The 13,119-nt window shown below is 40.2% G+C and overlaps 1 long non-coding RNA gene across 1 annotated transcript; it reads left to right on the top strand.

Annotated features, from left to right (window-relative positions):
* The first annotated feature begins 1,963 nt into the window (after positions 1-1,963).
* On the top strand, positions 1,964-7,438 carry LOC145438106 (uncharacterized). Its single transcript, XR_013914814.1, has 4 exons — positions 1,964-3,299; positions 3,571-3,715; positions 5,364-5,443; positions 7,215-7,438. It is a non-coding gene; the product is annotated as an uncharacterized LOC145438106 (long non-coding RNA).
* Positions 7,439-13,119: the final 5,681 nt, after the last annotated feature.

Here is a 13,119-nt window from a genome sequence, read left to right on the forward strand (position 1 = left end):
CTAACCAATTTGTTGTTGCTATGCGTATCTAGTCACGTGATCGAAGTCCTGCAAAAGGCCTATTATCATCATCATCGTCACTGAGATAGAGGAAGAGAGAGAGAGAGAGAGAGAGAGAGAGACAGAGAGGAGCGAGAGAGGGAGAGAGAAAGAGAGGAGGAAGAGACGGAGAGAGAGGAGAGAGAGATAGAGAATAGAGCAGAAAGAATAGTGGGGGAGAGAAAGAAGGGAATGAGAGCATATAGAAAGGAGAGAGAGAAAGAGAGAGGGGAGGGGGAGGGGAGGGGAGGGGAGGAGAGGAGAGAGATAGGGGAGAGAGAGTGGGGGAGAGATAGAGAATAGAGCAGAAAGAAGAGAGGGGGAGAAAGAAGGGAAAGGGAGCATAGAGAAAGGAGAGCGAGAGAGAGAGATAGAGAGAGAGAGGGGGTAGGGAGAGGGGAGGAGAGAGAGAGGGGGAGAGAGATATCAGACTTATTCTCGTTTTCACCATTGAGATGCTTTGACGATTGAGATGCGATAACCATGCTATCCCTGAATGCTGAACGTTTAGCCGGATAGCCACGGATACCAGTTTTTTAGTCTTTGGTCTGACATGGCCGGGAATTGATCATATGACCTACCGATCAAGAAGCAGGACGCTTTACCATTTCACTATATCGCTATTTCAGCTGAGTGACAAGTAAACATCGTTACATCCTCACAGGATATATTGCAATACACAAACATCGTGATTCGTACATAGCTACATCATCGCACGCAAACATAGCCGTTCGGTTACCGAGCCATAATGACTCCGGATTATCTGGTTACAAAACCAGTCATGCGTACAATATAGCCGAAGCGTTCAATTCAAAAGGATTGCAAAAAAGAGGAAGTTTGATGGAGTTGGTCATTGCATAAGGTTGTCTTTGTCAAAGTTGCAAAGTTTATGGCTTGTTGCTGTATTAAGCCGTGGATTGGATGGTAGGTATGGATGTATTTATTGTTCCTGTCTTCGTTGTAATATATCCGCCGAATCTGCAATGCGTCACTGGGTATAGTCGAACCTGAAGCAACTTAGTCGTATTCAGTCAGATACCGGCATATAGCGGGAACTGCCAAACGGCTGCAAATAGTGATCAAAGTTTACTGCGTATCCATTTGTATGTAGTTGTAGATCATGTGGTAGTTGGTAATGCGTTAGTAGTCCTAGACGTTTCACAAGCTTCCTTGCTTTTAGTTTGTACCGTACTTGGCAATGTTAAAGTGAAGTATTTATTCAACTGGAGGAATATTTATCCTGAGGTGATTGAAAAAACTTCAGCTTTAAAAAATATAGGATTTCATGCTATACTCGAGCCTTTGATTCAAGATTTGAAAACCCTAGAAACATAAGGAACTGATGTAAATTTGTATTCTACAGATATACATACTGCAGTTGTTTGGAATGCTACTCCTGTGATATTTGTGACATTGAAAATGAGGCTGCTGGAGATCATGAACGAATGGTCACAGTTGATCACAGATCTGAGATAGCTGAAACTGTGAGAACTGTATTTCGGAGTAATATCGGGGACAGTATATTCAACTTCTATATTACGACGAGGCATTTGCCTCGTGTGATCTCTCGACAATTCAAGATAAAGGAGTAATACTAATCTTGGCAGACGGTGAAAGTAAGTAATTATTACCACACATAAATTGGTAGGATACTATACTAGGATTACACTCTTAACGCATATTCGAAGAGTTGTTTCGGGGTTCCGAACGACACTGATTCCAAATATGACCTTGGTGTTTTCAAATTGTCTCTGGTTTTGGTGATATCCCATGGGGTTATTTTGACGAACGTCACATTTTCACTGTATGCTCCAGATAAAAAAAACGGCTAAGAAATTAAATCTACTTGTTATACTGAACACTGTATTAAATCAAAATGCAGTAAAATAATTCTATTTAGGGTAATTGGATGTACCGTAATTTTCCAAGTATTGTACGGCCCCATGTATAATACGCACCCCTAAAATAGCATGTAAATTCTGGGAAAAAGCCTGTACCCATGTATAGTACGTACCCTGCATTTCAGTACATGAATAGTTCCGATTTCGTATACGATGTCATTCTGTTTTGCGATGTCACTCTTGAACAATCATTACACAGCGATCGCTAATCATTATACAATTAGCGGGATTGTCTTTAAACAATAGTAGATAGCAGCCAAAGCCTGCGGGGCGGGCGGCGCGATAGTTCAGGCTAGCGACACAGCATCTTGAGCACGAGAAGACCTTTTGCAGATGCGATTGCTAATCATTATACAATTAACGGTATTGTCTCTAAACGATAGTAGATAGCAGCCAAAGCCTGCGACGCCGGCGGCGAATTAGTTTAGGCCAACGAACCGACATCTTGCGCACGATGCCTATTATAGATGCGATTGCGCCTAGGCTAACGGTTATGTCATGCGCAACAGGTCTGTTGGAGATGCGACTGATTACGCAAGCGATTATATCTTGCGCACATTGCCTCTTGTGTATGTATAAATTGCGTATGCGATTGTTCGGGCCGGTCGTTCACGCGATGAATTGGCGAGAATTGCCACGCGCGAGTGTCTATTAGTGACCTAATTTTGCTCGCGTACAAACGGCAAACCAACTCAGCAGGAGATCGCGTGCTTTTGCACACGACTCTCGTTAGTTGGATACACGCGTCGTCGCTTCCCACCAATTACTACGCGCGATGGCTGAAAGTGATGCGCGATTGGAAACAAACATGAAGAATGAAGATAGGTGTGATTTCAAGTTTTTTATCGAGGGAGATTTTTTTCAAGCGTGTTGTTCCCATGTATAATACGCACCCCCCGATTTTAGGGCAAAAAATCGTGAAAATTTTGCGCATTATACATGGAAAATTACGGGTATCATAATTGGAGTTTTTTATAGATTATTTCTTCAGAGACCACATCATATTTAGAGTGGTGCCCCTTTAATTTCAACCTTGCAATCGATTTCTTACGAGCACGTTGCTATTTTTGCGCTGAAGAGATATTTCCATGGCTAAGCCAAGTATTATCGTGACTCTTCTATACTTGTGCAGAGAAAGCTGTTTGCAAAGTCAACACATCTACCCTTCCGAAGACGAACTTAGCGTCGACGAGCATCAAAAGGAAATAAGTCAGAGTGGAAATAGAGGGTGCCAGATGAAGAGATGCTGCAAGATAGAATGAGAAGAACTTTTGAATCAGGCCGCGACAGTGTCGTAAATGGAACATCAGCAAGAATACTGATGGAGAATGAAGATCAGTTTGGACCCATGCTCCCTTGGTAGGTACAATCTAACGCAGTGGTATCAAACACAACATTGCCATGATCGAGTCAACCTGCGACTTTGCAACAAACTCACAAAGAGTTCGTTTTACAGAATGCTATGATAGTAGGCTACAAAACAAACTACATATATATATTCCTGAAATAATTTACGATAGTTGTGACATATCCTTGACCACAAGCCCGACCTGTGCTTAAATTGAGAATAAAGGCTCCTGCAGACAAACTTAATTAATTAGCTATGATGTAAATCTGTCACAATGTTCAGATTTTGGAGGAAGTGAAAATATGTTGCCTGAATCAAGCCTGTTTGGATGTTGACTTGACCTCAAAGATTTTGGAAAAGACTTGGAGCTCTGCACTCAGTCTCCTGCAACCGCAAGAAATTCCGATAGAAATTCAAAAAGTTATGGGTAAGTAAGATACTTTCGCAAATTTAGTTAGTTGGCGGTCAATATCTGTCGAGTAGTTCTAGTCGCGGATTGTAATAAATGATAAGTTCAAATTTTAGTTGCGGGTTTCGGGAAGTGAGTAATTCTTGTTCCAGCTTCGCAGTTGTGAAGGTGCTCAATAACTGAAAAACAGATGTCATCGCGAGGGTGGGTTGAAATCGAATAGCCTACCTGAGTGATTCCACAGATCTAGTTAGTTCAGGGATTGGCAATTATTTTTCTCTGCAGGCCACTTCAGTAATAGAAAGTAAGTTGGCGTGCCGAGCCGAGCCAACATGTTCAGCTATATTCTCCCGTGTATTGATTTTATTTATAAATGGAAAGCAGTGAATTACATTTTTATTAAATACGTCTCCGTGGATGTGTTGATATTAGATAGCCTAATGAGAAAAGTACGGTTAATTAACGAAATGAAAATTTATATTTATTTTCCCTCCTCATTCAAGATAATGTTGAACATGATACATTTTGAATTCTCTGTAATCCGAGTTTTTATATCAATACATTAAAAGGTAGGCTATATCTTAACAGTGCGACTTGATGAAATTGACATATATATATCGGTTTCGGCCGACATGTGGCGGTACTTTTGGTCAAGATTTCCTCGCCTTTGAGCTTTTTTGCAGCACACTTCGCAGAGCCGAAACGTCATTGTCAACGTCTTGGTGTGTCCTGACGCGCTAACGGCCGACGCCGAAATGCTGATCTCTATAAATTAGCTGTTCTTGCGGGTAGAGTGGTACCCATATTATTATCAAAACATCTAGTCACTATATATCGCGCGAAAAAAATTTGAATTAAATTTCATAAATTATAGGATTTATGTCCATTTACGAAGTAATTTTTGGTGCTTCGAGCTCGGGCCTTCTCCATTTGAGGGGTCTGGGATGCGGCAGTTGCGGCCCTGTGTTTAGTCCTCCATACCTTCTTTGCATTTCAGCTTTCGACATTCTTTTTATGATATGTCCATTCACCCTTTATGTATGATGAGGTCTCAGTCAAAACGCGCACTGACAATGGCAACAAAGAAGGTTTGAACCAAACTATACGGAAGGAGTAACTTATTGTGACTTATTGTTACGACTTTGCTACATTGACTTGATTTTAAATCTGGATTACGCATACAAGCTTGGGAGGGCCGTACGCTATGTAATCGCGATATATTATTGAGCATGTTTCAAAGTAAATCAATTTCCGTTCCAGCTCAGTTTATCCAGCTTATGGTTTTATTCAGCAATATTCAAAAGTAGGTTTTATGTTTTTAATTCCAAAAAATGGCCATACGTGCTTCTCAAAATAGCGGGGCTCACTTTGCCCATGGCTGAGTTCGATGTATTATAGTTCGTTAGTTGCGGATTTATAAAGGTAATTCATTACTTGGTAGGATATTATAGAAATCGGGTATTTCAAGTTGCCGATTTTAAAAACTGTCTGGTTCCTAAGGCAATGTTAAAATTTGCATATTTTTTGCCACGCTCATATTTGCAGTTCCCACTACACTAACATTAACTGCATTCATTTAATTTTTGTAACTGCATTTATTTAATTTTTAAAACGTTTTTTTTTTCTCGAGTGTTTCACTTGAGCTGATCTCTCACTTCTCATTCAGGTAATCAGAAATTGGACTGGGTGGTCGGCATCCCCACCATTTTCAATGAACGCTTCGGCAGCTTCCTGATTGTGGATAAGGTGAGTTGTTGATAATGGCCAAAACGGGTTTGCTCAATAATACTACAAGACAATACTACAATAATAATAAAAACAGTTGGTTCGTGGTACAGAACTTGAAGATAGCTTTCAATACAACATCCATTGTAGTAAAATATTTATTCAACTCGAAGACTTTTCGGGTGCCTCTTTTCAAGAGTTAACGGCACACTGAAGGGATTTAAACAGAATGAAAAGCAAAACCAGAGAGGCGAAGTATGATGCAACAATCAGAAATTACATACCATGAAGTCTGCAATGTAACAATGGCAACAATAACAAACTTGAAGTGTACGGTACTAGTAACATATCGATTTGAAACTAAACAATAACAAACACGAATTAGAACGCACGAATGGGTAATTTGTAAGTTATACAGAAAATCTTTTTGACTACATAAAATAGGCTTGGTCAATTGGATGATTGTTGATTCTAGGGCTTTCAAATGAAACAAGGATCTGCCTCGCGCAATGACAGTAAACATTTGGTCATTATAATTTTGAGCACAAGAAGGGTTCGCGCTTGAATGTTGGCCAATTGCTGAAGCGTATGCTTGGTAATCGTCGTAACAGTCGGTTTTGGCGGCTGATTTACATTGTCGTGCGAACTCCGTACGGTCATTTGCGCAAGTTTTTGAGCGAATCAGATCCTTGTTTCATTTGAAAGCCCTAGAATCAACAATCATCCAATTGACCAAGCCTATTTTATGTAGACAAAAAGATTTTCTGTATAACTTACAAATTTCCCATTAGTGCGTTCTAATTCGTGTTTGTTATTGTTTAGTTTCAAATTGATATGTTACTAGTACCGTACACTTCAAGTTTGTTATTGTTGCCATTGTTACATTGCGGACTTCATGGTATGTAATTTCTGATTGTTGCGTCATACTTCGCCTTTCTGGTTTTGCTTTTCATTCTGTTTAAATTCCTACAGTGTGCTGTTAACTCTTGAAAAGAGGCACCCGAAAAGTCTTCGAGTTGAATAAATATTTTACTACAATGGATGTTGTATTGAAAACAATAATAATAATAATACTCAATTCAGATTCTAGTGTGCGCCATTGCCTCACGGGAAAACCAGTCAAAAGCCACTGATATTGTTAGTTGTGATTTAGTTCGTAAGCTCCTGATTTTAAAAGGTTGCTAGTACTAGTTCTAGTATCGAATTTTAAAAAGTTCTAGGTATAGTTGTAAGTTATAGTTATATTTGTGGATTTTGAAAATTGAGTAATTTTAGTTACAATTCTAGTTTTTAATTTTATAAGATGATTGATTAGTCCTAGTTTTAGTCTTACTTGCGGATTTGAAAAAGCGAGTAGTTCTGTTTTCGGAATTCCCAGAAAAGACACAAACAACCTTTGTCCGGGTCACAATCACCAAAGTTGAACTCCGTCACCAAAATACAAGTTTTCAAATCCTGGATTTACCGCCCATCCGTGCATTAATCCATCCATTTATTAATAATTGGATAATCGTAGGTCGTAGCATCAAATAGTATAGTGGTGCAGAGGTAAAGGAATGGAAGACTGTGCATGTGTGCATACTTAATATTGTCAAGTTAAAAGTAGATTTTGTACATACCGAGACAATTCATAGACAAGGTCAATGTAATGAGGTGCTAATAGATTTTTGTCATCTTAACTGGCTGTGATTGATACAACTTTAAACCACCTTGGAAACTATTCATCTGTATTCTATCAACCCGTGTGCCTTGAATAGTGCATGGATGGTAATGACATTTATATTCATTATAGGATCCGAAGAATGTCTACCCGACGATGAAGTTCGATACTCTTCAGAAAAAGTGGACAATCCATTTCGTTGGGGAATCTGTCGATGGAATAATGAGTTTCCATCATACATTGGCGACATATTGCGTTTCAACATCAAGTTTGCGCCAGCGTCAGCGAGTTCATTGAACTTTTCGCAGATTTTCTTGCAAACATTCCAGATGTCAAATACAGCTAAATACATCTAACCACAGGGTATGTGTACATTAGTAGAGGTGAAAGGTCAATTTGAGGCAATATTAGGACATGGGTAGGAACATGGATGTCAACAGGTCTACATGGATGTTGACAAGTTATCATGGGCCTTTTCCATGTCAACATGACTCAGGTGGGACCAGGTCTAGACTATGGGTACATCCATGATTATTTTTTACAGTGTGTACTGAAATGTTTAAACCCCTTTGCACACCAGTGCCAAATTTTGCAATGGATATGTTTTGTGAATCGAATTGTTGTTCAGCGTCAAGTCTCCATGTCGAAGCGTACATTAAACATCGCAATTCAATTCAAACCACGACTCTATTTTCATTTTACCCCAAACTGTCACACACAGAAAAACAAATTTTCTTTCCCCAACACATACTTGTAACCAATCACTTCATCAAACACACAACTCAATAAAATTATTTACTTTCTACAACATCGTAATTCCGATTTAGTTGAACATGCAGTTGAGAAAATCTGTGTATTGGTGTGTATCAAAATCATCATCTTCTGTTTCCGGTGTTAGTGTGTGTTTCGTACCTGTGGACCCGTATTAAAATTGACTCGACATGACTGAATGCACGGAGGTAGAAATCGCATCGACTTACACGCGGTTACGGTTTTAAAACGAATCATCTATTTTGCATTAGTCGAGACCGAGCGATCCAGTTACATGTATTCACGGTAATGATTTTGTTTGTCATATGCGAATGATAGGGTTACTGACCCGACAAATCAAATCAACATACAACTACCTTCTTACAGTGATAATACCATTTTCATTTTCCTACCCTTCGTAATTGTATACACACGACAAGTAAATTGTACAACTCGACAACTACGTTTAACAAGACCAATCACACTACCAACGTTGAACACACGATACTCACCCAAGTAAAAATATCATTTTCGTTTGGACAACTAACGTTTACCTGTGTGAAATTACCATTTTCCCTTGGTGGTCCACCGTTACCTGAGTAACAATACCATTGTAATTTGGATATCTTTCGTTTACCCAGAGTAACAATACATTTTCACTTGGGGGCCTATCGTTTCCTTGAGTAAACAACTCTGATGTTTCTGTTAGTACTAGTTCTGTGTTGAACTATTTGATTATTAAGATACATGAACATCCATTCAGACAATAAAGTTCTTGTGATATCGAAACAGTTTGAAAGCGTAGTCGACCATTCTGTAGTATCGTAATAAAAGAATATCGAGTGACGTCGAATATTTTTGTGACGTAAATATCTTCCATATACCTTTGGTAAGAAATGAGGTGTGTGGGATAATCATACACAGCCTACAAAAGTAAAACTTGTTGCGTTTGATTGTATACTATTTTGTCGATGTCTTTGTAATGTTGAAAGACGGGTGAGTTTACTTTTAAATATAGTAAGCGGAACAACTCAAGTAATAAATTTTACTCGTTTGAAAATCGACTCGTTTGAAAATACCGATCAATGGAGTAGCAGTATCAATGCGAGCGGTATATTATTTTTTGTGATATGCAAACAATCTTCTAAGGAATCTAAGCATAACTTTTCAAAAATTCGTCATGTCATAGAGAAATCGGTTGCGACGAACTCGAAACAAATGTACTTCGATTATAACGACAAAGGGAATTAAGATCAACGGAGTATCTCGAAGTGGTATGTTCAGCAATCACCAAATGACAAAAATATCAAACTGTGCATACAACTCGGTTAGGAAAACGATACAGTTACAAGTCGGATGTAATCTTGATTTACAGATGACAGTCAAAGCCCCGCAATACAGATGCGAACATCAATGGAAAATCATGCGCCTCATATGGAAATACCAGCTCAGAATCGTGTGCTTCTCACTATACTAACAATCCTGATGGGAAGTCAAAAAATAACAGCTTGCTACGAAGTGACTAATACCAATTGGCCCACCCGAAGATGCATCATAATTTAAAACTTGCGTTAAATTTTCGAAAACACCCCTACATCAACTCTATACCAGTGAATCTGATCACACGGGATGAGAAAGGATAAATGTTTGATAGCAATATGTAAAACTACTAATATCAATGACGAAATTCATTGGTGAATCTGAATTTTTTTCGCGCTTCGCGCGACTCTGGGCACTATCTTTCTTAACATCACCAGTGACCACTCGCGATTTTGGTGCGCATAATAAGCCTACCATTAAATTGATTAGTCCGGAGTTTACCAGAAATGGACATATAGACACTTTTACCCGGGCATTGGCGGTCCAGCTCGATCATTATAACTATGCCCTGGAATACGGCCGTAGGCTACACGAGTAGTCGAAATGTGAATGGCAAAAAGGTTGGCCACCCCTGCTTTAGTCATAATCTGGCGTTATCCCTGCGTATGCGTTGTGATGAATACAAGATATTTAACTGTCAACGCGGACTTTGTAATTTGGTTTATTACTGTGGATGTGATGGATAATACAATCTTTTTTCAATGTACTCAGAATTGTTATGCGGGCCGGATAAAATCGTCTGGCGGGCCGGATCCGGCCCACGGGCCGTATGTTTGACATCCCTGGCCTAGTTTAATAGAATTTGTTAATACACCTTGCATAGGCCAAATACGTGAGTATGACGTCAAAAATGGTGGAAACGCGCGTAACTTATATAGGTGGTACGCGAGCACTGCATAAAACCTCAAAATGGTACGTGGGTAGAAAAAGGTTGGGAACCACTGCCCTAGGGTGTACCAGAATTTGCAAATGGTGTACCATTCCGATGGGGTGTACAGGGGTGTACCAGATCCGAATTACAATGAGCCGATGGCTAGCCATCACAAAGACAGGCTTATCCGTCAGTACAGGTTGACGCACAGGTTATTGAATAATATGGCAGTGCGCTTCAATCAGGTGTTTCGTACACCCCAGGGTATACCATAATTTTTAAAGGGTGTAACACTCGGATTGGGTGTTTAGGGGTGTACCAGATCCACATTATGATGAACCGATGATACGATGACTATAGCTATCACAATAAATACGCCAGTTTATGCTTCTACACAGATTGACTGGATGTGTAATATCGTACAATGTGATATCATAAGCCAATGTTTCTCGTCTTTTAACCTTTGGTAATTGGCTTATTACTTCCTTTTCGAGTAGAGCAGGGTGGAGTTAGCATGTGTTCAGCTTGCGATATCTGTCTGATGATTCTCGAGGAAACCACCGCTAAAGCTCGGACATTTTGAATTGGTGCTTACTGCCTGCGGCAAGCTTATGAATATTGAATAGCGCAGAATGCATGCTTGCGCATCCAGGGGGTCGAGTTTGCGAACCACTGCGTTGGATGGTGGTCCAGTAACCTCGAGCCCTGATTCGTATTTAGCATTTACTATACGTTGCAGCCTTGCTCAAATGCTCATCCTTATTTCGGCTATGCCAGGGGAGCTCAACCTGCGGACGTACGGCCTCATTCAGTCGCAAAACCATAATTTGCGACATTCTACACATATTCAAATTAGCGTGTGTTGGCGGCCGTCATTATGCAACCAATTGTTGCTGGTTAGAGTTTCGGCTCTGCCATGTTTCTATGTGTCGGAGGTTTATCTAGGCTCCTCGTCGCCGACCCTGTGTTAACGTAGCGTCTTGAAAAGCCTAGAAGAAGAGTGAGCCGAGCACCAAAGTCAGCAGCAGAGTCCTGAAAGTGGACGCACGTTTGCGAGAGGGAATGAAGAATGGGAGTGCGCGTGCAAGCGAAAGTCGTCCTCATTACCCAAAGCAAAGACACTAAACTTTATGAAATGCACTGTCATGGCGCACAAATTCTAAAGAGGAGATTATCGCCACTTTCATTGATGTGCAATAAAAATATTAATAATAACAATACAAACAATCCCGGTGGGAGGCCAAGAAATAACAACATGCAACTAAGTGATTAATAAGAACCGGAAGATGCATCATCATTCATATTGTACCCAATATTTTCGAAGACACCCTCCATCAGCTCTACGGTTTAATCTGACCACGTGAGCTGAGAATGAATAAATTTTTGACAATAATATGTGAAACTACCAACATTTTCGATGAAATCGATCCAAGGGGCTAAATTTTCGCGCTCCGCGCGACTACACACATAATTCTAATGTCTTTTCTCGACATTTATACTCGCGATTTTGGTACAAAAATTATGTATTGTAAGCCTGCAGGGATGTTTTGCTTCTAAAATAAAAAATAAATTGCGCATTGCATATCTCAAGATATAAGTGAAGGCACAAAGCACCACAAGGGGTCTCCGCGGTGTTAAGTTCCCAGTAGCAAATTTCATATGAGTATTTGTCGTCCTTGCGCCATGGAGACTCCCCGCTGGAATCCGGACGTATTGTATACGTAATCAAAATGTGATATACTGCGTTATCGGTGTATTATACGGTGTATTATACGGTCAGGGGTGTACGAGTTTTGAGAAAATGTTAAAAGGGTGTACCTCGACGAAAAAGGTTGAAGAGCACTGATCTAGAGTATGTCAGCCGTCAGTAACATCGGATGTAGCAGCGAAGACATAGGTGCCGCCGTGTTGGCTTGTGACGTTGTAAGGAATATACTTGTCAGTTGTCGATAACATCATAGTTGCACTAGAACGCACTTTACTCCATGCCATTGCTGTGTACGGTAGGAAAATTCTGAGCGGCGTTCAACACTGGCACTGTATTCGTTAACATTAAGCCATACAGCTCAATTCAATCTCTGAATAAGCGATTATTATTCAACTGTAACTGTAGTAAGAGCAATATGGGCGGAGATCACGACCTGATCAATAAAAATTCGATTTGTACCAAATGGGCGGCCAATGGTTTGACGTTCGATATTGGTGCACCCGTTACCAGTCCATCCGGTGTCGATCCAGTTTATCGGAATATAATATTTTTCCATTGAAACGAATCGAATAATCGAATTAAACACTGTGCCATGCACATTGCGCCATGCCCATAACGAATTAAACTATATGCAGCATGCACATTGCACATTTACAAGTCACAGTGCTCGATAATGCGGGAATACTGGAGTATCAAGCAGACATCAAGAATGAATTTACGAAACAGTTGATTACAAATTGGAAATCGCGTATCAAATCAGTAATTTGTCTCCAACATAAAATACCATGGGGTCCTGACTCCTGACATCGCATTGAGTCGCTCGCACCGCGACAATCGTTCGCTGAGTGTAACGGCGTTTTGGGTTACTCTTCTGCCATCCACTATTCACGCTCGAAAATCCGTACTGGAGTGAATGACGATCATGGGCAGTAAGGAATTCCAATTCGCATGCATAATTGCATACTCACTAACAGTGTCCAATTTCGCGGCCCGATTAAAGAACTGTCACGAAAGAATGAGTCTATTTGCCCATCCGATTCATAGCAACAATGAGATGGAATTTCTCGGCTCGTGCTCGTCATATATCGACATGTGCAACGAAATCACGTTTTTAGCCTCTCTCCCATTTCGCGTAATACAAAGTGATCATTACTTTCGAACCGTACAATTGGCCAACAAGGTTGTGCTGATGATGAAATTGCGGGTATGCCTATATACCCATGATATTCACAGGCATATCTAGCATACCGAGGTTCGGCATTCATGAATGAAAATTGAACATCGAACATATGACTGCTCTGCTGTTAAATCCCCAGGAACATTGTTAG

Source organism: Botryllus schlosseri, chromosome 4 (assembly GCF_051294905.1).
Source record: "Botryllus schlosseri isolate E-star chromosome 4, Bs_hap1, whole genome shotgun sequence".
Taxonomy (NCBI): Eukaryota; Metazoa; Chordata; class Ascidiacea; order Stolidobranchia; family Styelidae; genus Botryllus; species Botryllus schlosseri.